The sequence below is a fragment of the Bos taurus genome, chromosome 15 (genome assembly GCF_002263795.3).
Source record: "Bos taurus isolate L1 Dominette 01449 registration number 42190680 breed Hereford chromosome 15, ARS-UCD2.0, whole genome shotgun sequence".
In the NCBI taxonomy this organism is placed as follows: Eukaryota; Metazoa; Chordata; class Mammalia; order Artiodactyla; family Bovidae; genus Bos; species Bos taurus.
In genome coordinates this window covers 81357933-81366189 of record NC_037342.1, presented here as the reverse complement: position 1 = coordinate 81366189, position 8257 = coordinate 81357933, and the positions used below count along the sequence as shown (strand labels likewise).

The following is an 8257-nucleotide window of genomic DNA, read 5'->3' as shown; positions in this document are numbered from 1 at the left end:
TCTCTGCCCTCACTTTACATATTCTAGAACTCCAGAATTTTTATTCTTCCCTATAAGATGCCAATGTAAAGCACAGAAAGTTTGTCTCAGGCTATTGCATCTTCCTTAGCCTTGGCACCCATTTCCATATCTCTCAGTTACCTGGTTCTCAGGCACTCACTTCCCATCCTAATTCATGCTCAGAGACATCTCTGAGATGGTCCTCTTCTGAAGAAAGTGGCTGACAATGCATAATGTGGGTTCTCTAAAGTGTAAAAATCATTTACACTTTAACAGAATTAAAGCCTGGATATATAGAATGCCATATGACAAAGGGACTCAAAATGCTCTTATTCCAACCTCTCCCCAATTTTGCAGAAGGAGAAATCGAAGTATAGACTGGGAACTCTCTTATGGAAGAACACACAGCTGATTAGCAGCAGTCACCATCCAGCTTTCCTTCTATCATATCCTACAATCTCCAGAAAAGTTTGTCAACTTAAAAAAATATTCACAATCTAAAAGATGAGTTATGTTTTATTCAGTGGGAATTTTAAGACTTCAGGCCCAGGAGACAGCAACTCATATAAGCCTGAAAGAACTGCTCCTAGGAGGCAAGGTGGGGAACCAGGTTACATAGAAGTTTTGCAACAAAGGGTAGGTAGCCAGAACATCAAAAGATTATCATAAATTAAAGAAAACCAGATAGCCCAAGCTAAGGACTTTAGCACTTCTCTATGTATGGAAAGATGCAAGAGTCTGGGCTCAAAGAAATCATTCCTTTGATGTGCACCTCAGCTATCTGGGGCCAGTATCCTGTATTTCCACATGCTGAGCTTCCTCGGGGCTCACCATAGGGAGTGACAGCAGTCTGACAGCTGCTAGTGGAAGGTATTCTTTTCCTTCCTCAGGGCTTCCTTTCCTCAGGGCTCACGGGCTCACACTGGAAGGCTGCAATCACTGGGAGACTGTGACATCATTTGTTTACTGAGGTGGCAAGAAACAGTCCATTTCTCACAGCTAAGCAGGCTAATTTCAAGCAAAGGAATCAGAAGCTAAGACAGGGGATTTAAGAGTGAATCCAACCACATCTTGGCACCTTGAAAATCATGCCATATTGCTCAGCTCTCCTGCAACCAATGTAGGTAGTACCTGCTATCTTGTACTGTCCCCAGAAGAGCGGTGGCTTTTCTTCTCCAATCTCTTCTACTAAACAGTGTGGTCCCCAGGACTTCTCTTTCAGGTCTGGGGCAAAGGATGGTGGGATCGTCTCCTCAAGTCACTAGAGAGACCATAATACCAAGTCCCTTCTTTGATGGTTCTCGAAGGACCTGGCTTGTAATATGAAGTCTCCTTGGAGGAAATCATTTGTCAGGAGACAACTGAGAAGGGTGATGGGAGGAGTCCTATTGCCAAGTCCAGACTCTCTCAGTTCACCTCATGATATGCCAGTAAGTCTACAGATGAGGTGTTGAGGCAAGAAATACGACTTTATTCAGAAAGCCGGCAGACTAAGATGTCAAACTAATATCTCAGAACAGCCAACTTATCAGGGTCTGGAAGCCAAGAACAGGATAAAAAGGAGTTTGAATTCCAAGAATGGGGATCAAAGGAAAAATGTAGACTAATAAGTAAGTGAGGCCTGTTCCTTCCTAGTGCATTGGAATTGACTAAGGTACCTATAGTCAGACAAGTGAAGAGCAAGACCCAACAGACTCTGCAAAGTTTTGTATACAGGTGGAGCTTTTGCAGAGCTCAGGGGCCAGTGCAGACAAGGATTTCCTTGTGTGTCATGGGACACAGCAATGCTCTGCCTCCCCGAGGTCAAAAGCTTTGAGAACATAGAGCGTCAACATCTATGATACAGATTCTGAAGATACCATTACGGGCAGTGGAAATGGAAGAAATCACCAAGTGGATTCTCAGGCAAGTGATGTGAGGAATGGGAGCTGTAACAGGGGGAGAAGAAGAAAGAACAAGTCATAGTTCCAGTGGTGACAGTAATTGACCAACATGTTATTGGGAGCACAGACTGAGGTGAGCATCTGGGAGACGACGACAGGAGTCTGAAGAGTACTAAGAGCAGGGTCAGCTCTATGAACTGGACTATCAGGTCACTACCTGAATTTAATTATTAAGAATAAACATAATCTGGGACTTCCTTGCTGGTCCAGTGGTTGAGATTCCATGCTTCCTCTACAGGGTGTGTGGGTTTGATCCCTGATTGGGGAACTAAGATCCAGCATGCTGTACAATGCAGCCAAAAACAAAAAAAGCCAAGATACAAAAACAAAACAAAGAACATAATCTGCATTTCTTGAATAATTAGCGAAATTGTGCATCTTTTCACATACTCATTTGTATATCTTCTTTGAAAAAATGCCTATTCAGTTCTGCCCTTTTTCATTGGGTTGTTTGTTTTTCTGATATGGAGTTATTTGAGCTGTTTGTATATTTTGGATATTAATCCCTTATCCATCATGTTATTGCAGTTATTTTCCCCATTCCTTAGGTTATCTTTTCATTTCTGTCAATGGTATACTTTGCTGTGCCAACGTTGTTAAGTTTAGTTGGTCCCCTTTGTTTATTTTTGCTTTTATTTCTTTTGCTTTAGGAGACTGAGCCAAGAAAATACTGCTATGCTTTATGTCAGTGTTCTGCCTATGTTCTCTTCTTGGAGTTTTATGGTTCCATTCTTATATTTAGTCTTTAAACCATTTTGAGTTTATTTCAACAATGGGCTATCACCTCACATCTGTTAGAATGGCTATCCTAAAAAAGTCTACAAATAACAAACACTGGGTAGGACGTACACTACTGATTGGAATGTAACTTGGTGTAGCCATTACGGAGAACACTATTATATAGTCTCCTTAAAACTAAAAATGGAACTACCATATGATCCAGGAACTCCATTCCTGGGTATATATCCAGAAAAACTGAAAATTCTAATCCAGAAAGACACAGGCACCCCAGTGTTCACAGCAGCACCGTTTATAATAGCCAAGACAGGGAAGCAACACAAGTGCCCGTCAACAGACGACTGAATTGAGAACACGTTCCATGGGAAGGCCCTGGACAGTGGTTAGGACTCTGTGCTTCCACTGCAGGGCGCCTGGGTTCAATCCCTGCTTGGGGAACTAGGAGCCCACCAGCTGCACAGCACATCCAAAAAAAAAGGATGTGCTCTCTACGGATATGTATGAATTTTACTCGGCCATGAAAAAAGAAATAATGCATTTGCAGCAACATAAATGGAACTATTATGCTTAGTAAGTCAGACAGAGAAAGACGAATACTATGTGATATCACTTATATGTGGAATCTACACAGTAATACAAATGAATGTATAGGTAAAACAGAACAAACTATGGCTACCAAAGGGGAGGGCGGAGCGGGAGGGACAAATCAGGAGTATGGGATGATCAGATTCAAACTACTAGGTGTAAAACAGATAAGCAGTGAGGCTGTACTGTAGAGTACAGGGAATTATAGCCATATCTTGTAATAAACTGTATTGGAGTAAAATCTACAAAAATACTGAATCACTATGCTGTACAACTGATGCTAACACAATATTTTAAACCAACTATAGTTCAATTTTAAAACATTTTTAAATAAACATAATCTAAATATTGAATCCTAATTGATGACATCATTCTTGCCTATATAGGATAGAACAGCATTAATACTGATGTCTCTCACTCACTTTGAAATGCATCAAAAGAATAAGGTGGATTAATGGATGGACTGGTGGATGGATAAATGAACAGATTACACAGGATTTAATTTCAGATATTTTTTTGTCACGGTCGTGGGAGTTAGAGCTCTTACTCCAATCTCTTCCTAAGCTGCCGCTTCCTTTCCTTCTTTTCTTTCCCTGGAACTACAAGTTCTGGTTCTTTTTTATGCCTTACACCATGACACACTCATCTAAACATCGAGCATGCTATAAATAACGAGTTCCCAGAATGTTGGCACTGCAAAGAAAACGATGCTCAGGAATTTCCAATTTGGATGGTTAGGACACCCTGGCTCTGTTGAGAATTTTCCTTAGAGCCTCCAGCACTTCCTTGTTCCTCAGGCTGTAGGTAAGAGGGTTCAACATGGGGATCACCGCTGTGATCCGGCCAGAGTGATCTCCCAGATACATGAAGATGAGGGTCCCGAAGAAGAGCGACAGCACAGTGAGGTGGGAGGTGCACGTGGAGAAGGTCTTGGCGCGGCCTCCTGCAGAGGGAATCCTCACGGCCGTGATGGGAAGCAGGCAGGAAGCAGGATCGCCGCCATGCAGGCAGGGATGACGAACACGGCAAACACAGTCATTACCCTTCCTGGGTACAGCTGTCCCACGGGTCATCTCTAAGAGAGGTGGGCGCTCACAGAAAACGAAGGCGATCTCGTTGGGTCCACAAAAGCAGAGCGCGAAGGCCGACGCGGTCCTCACCCAGGCGCTGAGGGCGCCCGCCGCGTGGGCTCCCGTCACGAAACCCACGCGGGCCTTCCGCGTCACGGCGGCGACGGCGAGCGGGGGCGGCGCACGGCCACGCGGCGCTCGCAGGCCGTGAGGGCCGGGCGGCAGCGGTCCGCGGAGCCCAGGAAGCTCAAGAGGAAGAGCTGGGCGGCGCGGCGCGCTGGGGAGCGGCCATCGTCTGCGGCGCAGTGACCGACGAGCAGCAGACGTCCGGGAGCGAGAGGTGACTCGGAAGACTGGAGCCGGGGAGCCAGGCGGGTCGGGATGATCAGGCCCACAGTCCCCGACAGGGTGACCAGACAGACAAACAGGCACAGGAGGAAGAGCGGCAGGGCCCGTGCAGGCAGTCGGTGAGGGCGGCGAGGAGGAGTTCCGTCACAAAAGTGAGGTTCTTCTCTGCCATGAAGCCAGGGGTACCTGAGAAGGTGAGGATGAGTAGCAAGTTATGCAGCCGTACATGGGATTTCAGTCTCTTTCTGGTTTACCATGTCGAGCATGTCTTGTGGACAAAATCCAGGTGCTACGTGGGGGCTTCAGAGAGAACGGGTCTGAACTCTTACATCCGAGGCAGTTCTGTGACATGGAGTCATCTTGGTATGTCAAGAAAACCAGTACTGGTGAACATTTTCAGAAAAGCAGTGCTTTATTCCCTACTAGCTGTGTAAACCCCTGCACACAGATAACCACTCAACCAGGATTTCCCTATCTCTCCAACAGGGGTTGATACCTGGGCTCCTGTCTCCCACCGAAATATCTATCTCAGGACTCCTTCCTTTGTTTTCCTCTATGACCATAGCTCCTCCCTGATTTCACACCCTCTTCATTTCTTGCCTGGATCAAAACAAGAGCCTTGTAACTAACAGCTTCCCCTGTCCTCAGGCCGGCTTCTTGCCAATTCTTCCTCAGTGTAGCCAGAGTGATACTTCTAAGACTTTAATAGAATCCCTCTTCATTCCCCTGTTAAAAAATCCAGACATAGCACTTCTCTGGTGGTTCAGTGGTTAAGAATCCACTTGCCAATGCAGGAGACATGAGTTCGATCCCTGGTCTGGGAAGATTCCACCTGCCACAGAGCAACACAGCCCATGCACCACAACTACTGAGCCTGAACTCTAACAAGAGGAGCCACCGCAGTGAGAGGCCCTATCACCACACCTAGAGAGTACTGCCCAGCTCACCCGTGCGCAGCAACAAAGACTCAATGCAGCCAATAATTAATTTAAAAACTCCAGGCATCGCACCCCATCAAGGACAGGAGGTTCTTAGACTCCTGGGTGTGTCAGGGGAAGCCCTCCATGAGGTCTCCCCTACTTAATCCCTTGTGCCTCTTTCTCGCTTCTCACTCTTTGAACCCACAGCCACAGCCCACCCTCACCCTTTTCTCCAGCCACCTGAATTATTTGCGTCTCCTCTAATCCCCCACCTTCACTCACTGCTACTGCTACTGCTAAGTCACTTCAGTCGTGTCCAACTCTGTGCGACCCCAGAGATGGCAGCCCACCAGGCTCCCCCGTCCCTGGGATTCTCCAGGCAAGAACACCAGAGTGGGTTGCCATTTCCTTCTCCAGGGCATGAAAGTGAAAAGTAAAAGTGAAATCGCTCAGTCGTGTCCGCCTCACCTCTGTGCTTTCCGCAGGCCATTACTACTGCTGAAACATCTTAACTTTCCCTTCCTCAGTGTCCTGCCCAAGCCTCACTCCACCTTCAGACCCCAGCTCAGAGCCTACTTCCCACAGGAAGTCTCCTTGAGACTGTCTTCCCTGGTCAGCATATGTGCCCTGGAGCTCAGCACACAGTAAACCTCAACATGCTTTTGTGCAACAGACAAAGTTATCAAGAGATATAAAGCACACTGCAGAGAGAAAGGCATTGTGCAGACCTTCAAGTGATTGTATTTATTTTTATGAAAACATTTAAAAATAAAAGCTAAACTCTTAAGAACCCAATAAAATTGATGAATATTCGTAGAGATCATAAGCCATCCTTGGACTTAGCCTACCAATCTCAACAAGCTAAGTGTGGTTACTTAACAGAAAGCTGTTGTCTTAACTAGATTCTCTTAGCTGACCAAAAATATATTTTTTTCACTATTTTTTAACTGGAATATGATTGCTTTACAATGTATTAGTTTCTGCTGTACAATAACATGAATCAGCTATATGTATACATAAATCCTCTCCCTTGTGAGCCTCCTACCCCCTCCATCTCCTCTGGGTCATCTGAGAGGAGAAAGTGGCATGAATGGGGAGAGTGGCATTGGCATGTATACACTTCAGTTCAGTTCAGTCGCTCAGTCGTGTCCGACTCTTTGCGACCCCATGAATTGCAGCACTCCAGGCCTCCCTGTCCATCACCAACTCCCGGAGTTCACTCAGACTCACGTCCATCAAGTCAGTGATGCCATCCAGCCGTCTCATCCTCTGTCGTCCCCTTCTCCTCCTGCTCCCAATCCCTCCCAGCATCAGAGTCTTTTCCAGTGAGTCAACTCTTCGCATGAGGTGGCCAAAGTACTGGAGTTTCAGCTTTAGCATCTTTCCTTCCAAAGAAATCCCAGGGCTGATCTCCTTCAGAATGGACTGGTTGGATCTCCTTGCAGTCCAAGGGACTCTCAAGAGTCTTCTCCAACACCACAGTTCAAAAGCATCAATTCTTCGGCGTTCAGCTTTCTTCACAGTCCAACTCTCACATCCATATATGACCACAGGAAAAACCATAGCCTTGACTAGACGGACCTTTGTTGGCAAAGTAATGTCTCTGCTTGAATATAGTGAATGTGTACACTACCATGTGTAAAACAGATCACTGGCGGGGAGCTGCTGTAGAGCACAAAAATAGATTTTAAAAGGACAGATATTTTCTTTAATAACAGAGTGCATATATATAGACGCTATTCTAAGTGATTTATATATTAAGTCACTTAATCCCCACATTCACTTTATGAGGCAGGAACTTTTATTATCCCCACTCCACAGATGAGGCAACTGAGACAGAGTTTAAGTAACTCCATCTTGCCTCCAAGATTGCACAGCTAAAATGGAACTGCCATTAGGAACAAAACTGCACACAGAAGCCCTATTTATCTTAAGGCAGGATTTTACATGCATCACGAGTCGATTCCAACAGCCCAAGAGGACTGGGGAAATGTCTGCCTTTACGCAGACAAGCATGAAAACCAGCTCTGCAGTCTCTCCGTATCTGAGGCTGATGGAGACTCTTGTGCTAATGGACAGAAATTCCTTTGGCAGAGGTGCAGTGCAGGGGAGTAGAGAAGGTATTTGATCATCTTTAAAGCATTAAACTTTGGCAGCTAGGCCAGCGTTGCACTGACGTATTGGAGAGAATGATGAATCCAAGGAATTGGATCTGGTGGTCTGAACTGAGCATGAGCCAAGGGGACCAGAACAGTTTCCTCACCTGAATTCCACTTCATCTTTACCCTGCAGTCCTCGTCTCTCTTTTTCACTAATTTTTTCCTTTGTCTCTAAAAAGTCATTTCTCTTCCACTGCTTGAGAATCTTAAGGGTCTGGGGAGAGACCACTGTGCTGGGGAGCAGGGGGTCTGGGTAGATCTTATCCTCCCAAACCTGCTTAGTGATGACCCTGAGCAAATTACCTTATCTCTCCAGGCCTCAGTGTCCTTCCCCCTCCTCCTACACTCTACACACACACACACACATATTAGTGAATGAACTTGGGGACAGTAATGTCATAGCTGCCTGAAGATTGGCTAACCCTAACCCTGCATGTATCACCCTCAACTTCCTTGCCAGTTCTGGTCTGTCAAGCACTTACTTCTCTCTCTCC

At 45.8% G+C, this 8257-nt stretch overlaps 1 pseudogene; it reads right to left on the bottom strand.

Annotated features, from left to right (window-relative positions):
- Positions 1-2292: 2292 nt before the first annotated feature.
- Positions 2293-4875, bottom strand: LOC107133202 (olfactory receptor 9Q1-like; annotated as a pseudogene).
- Positions 4876-8257: the final 3382 nt, after the last annotated feature.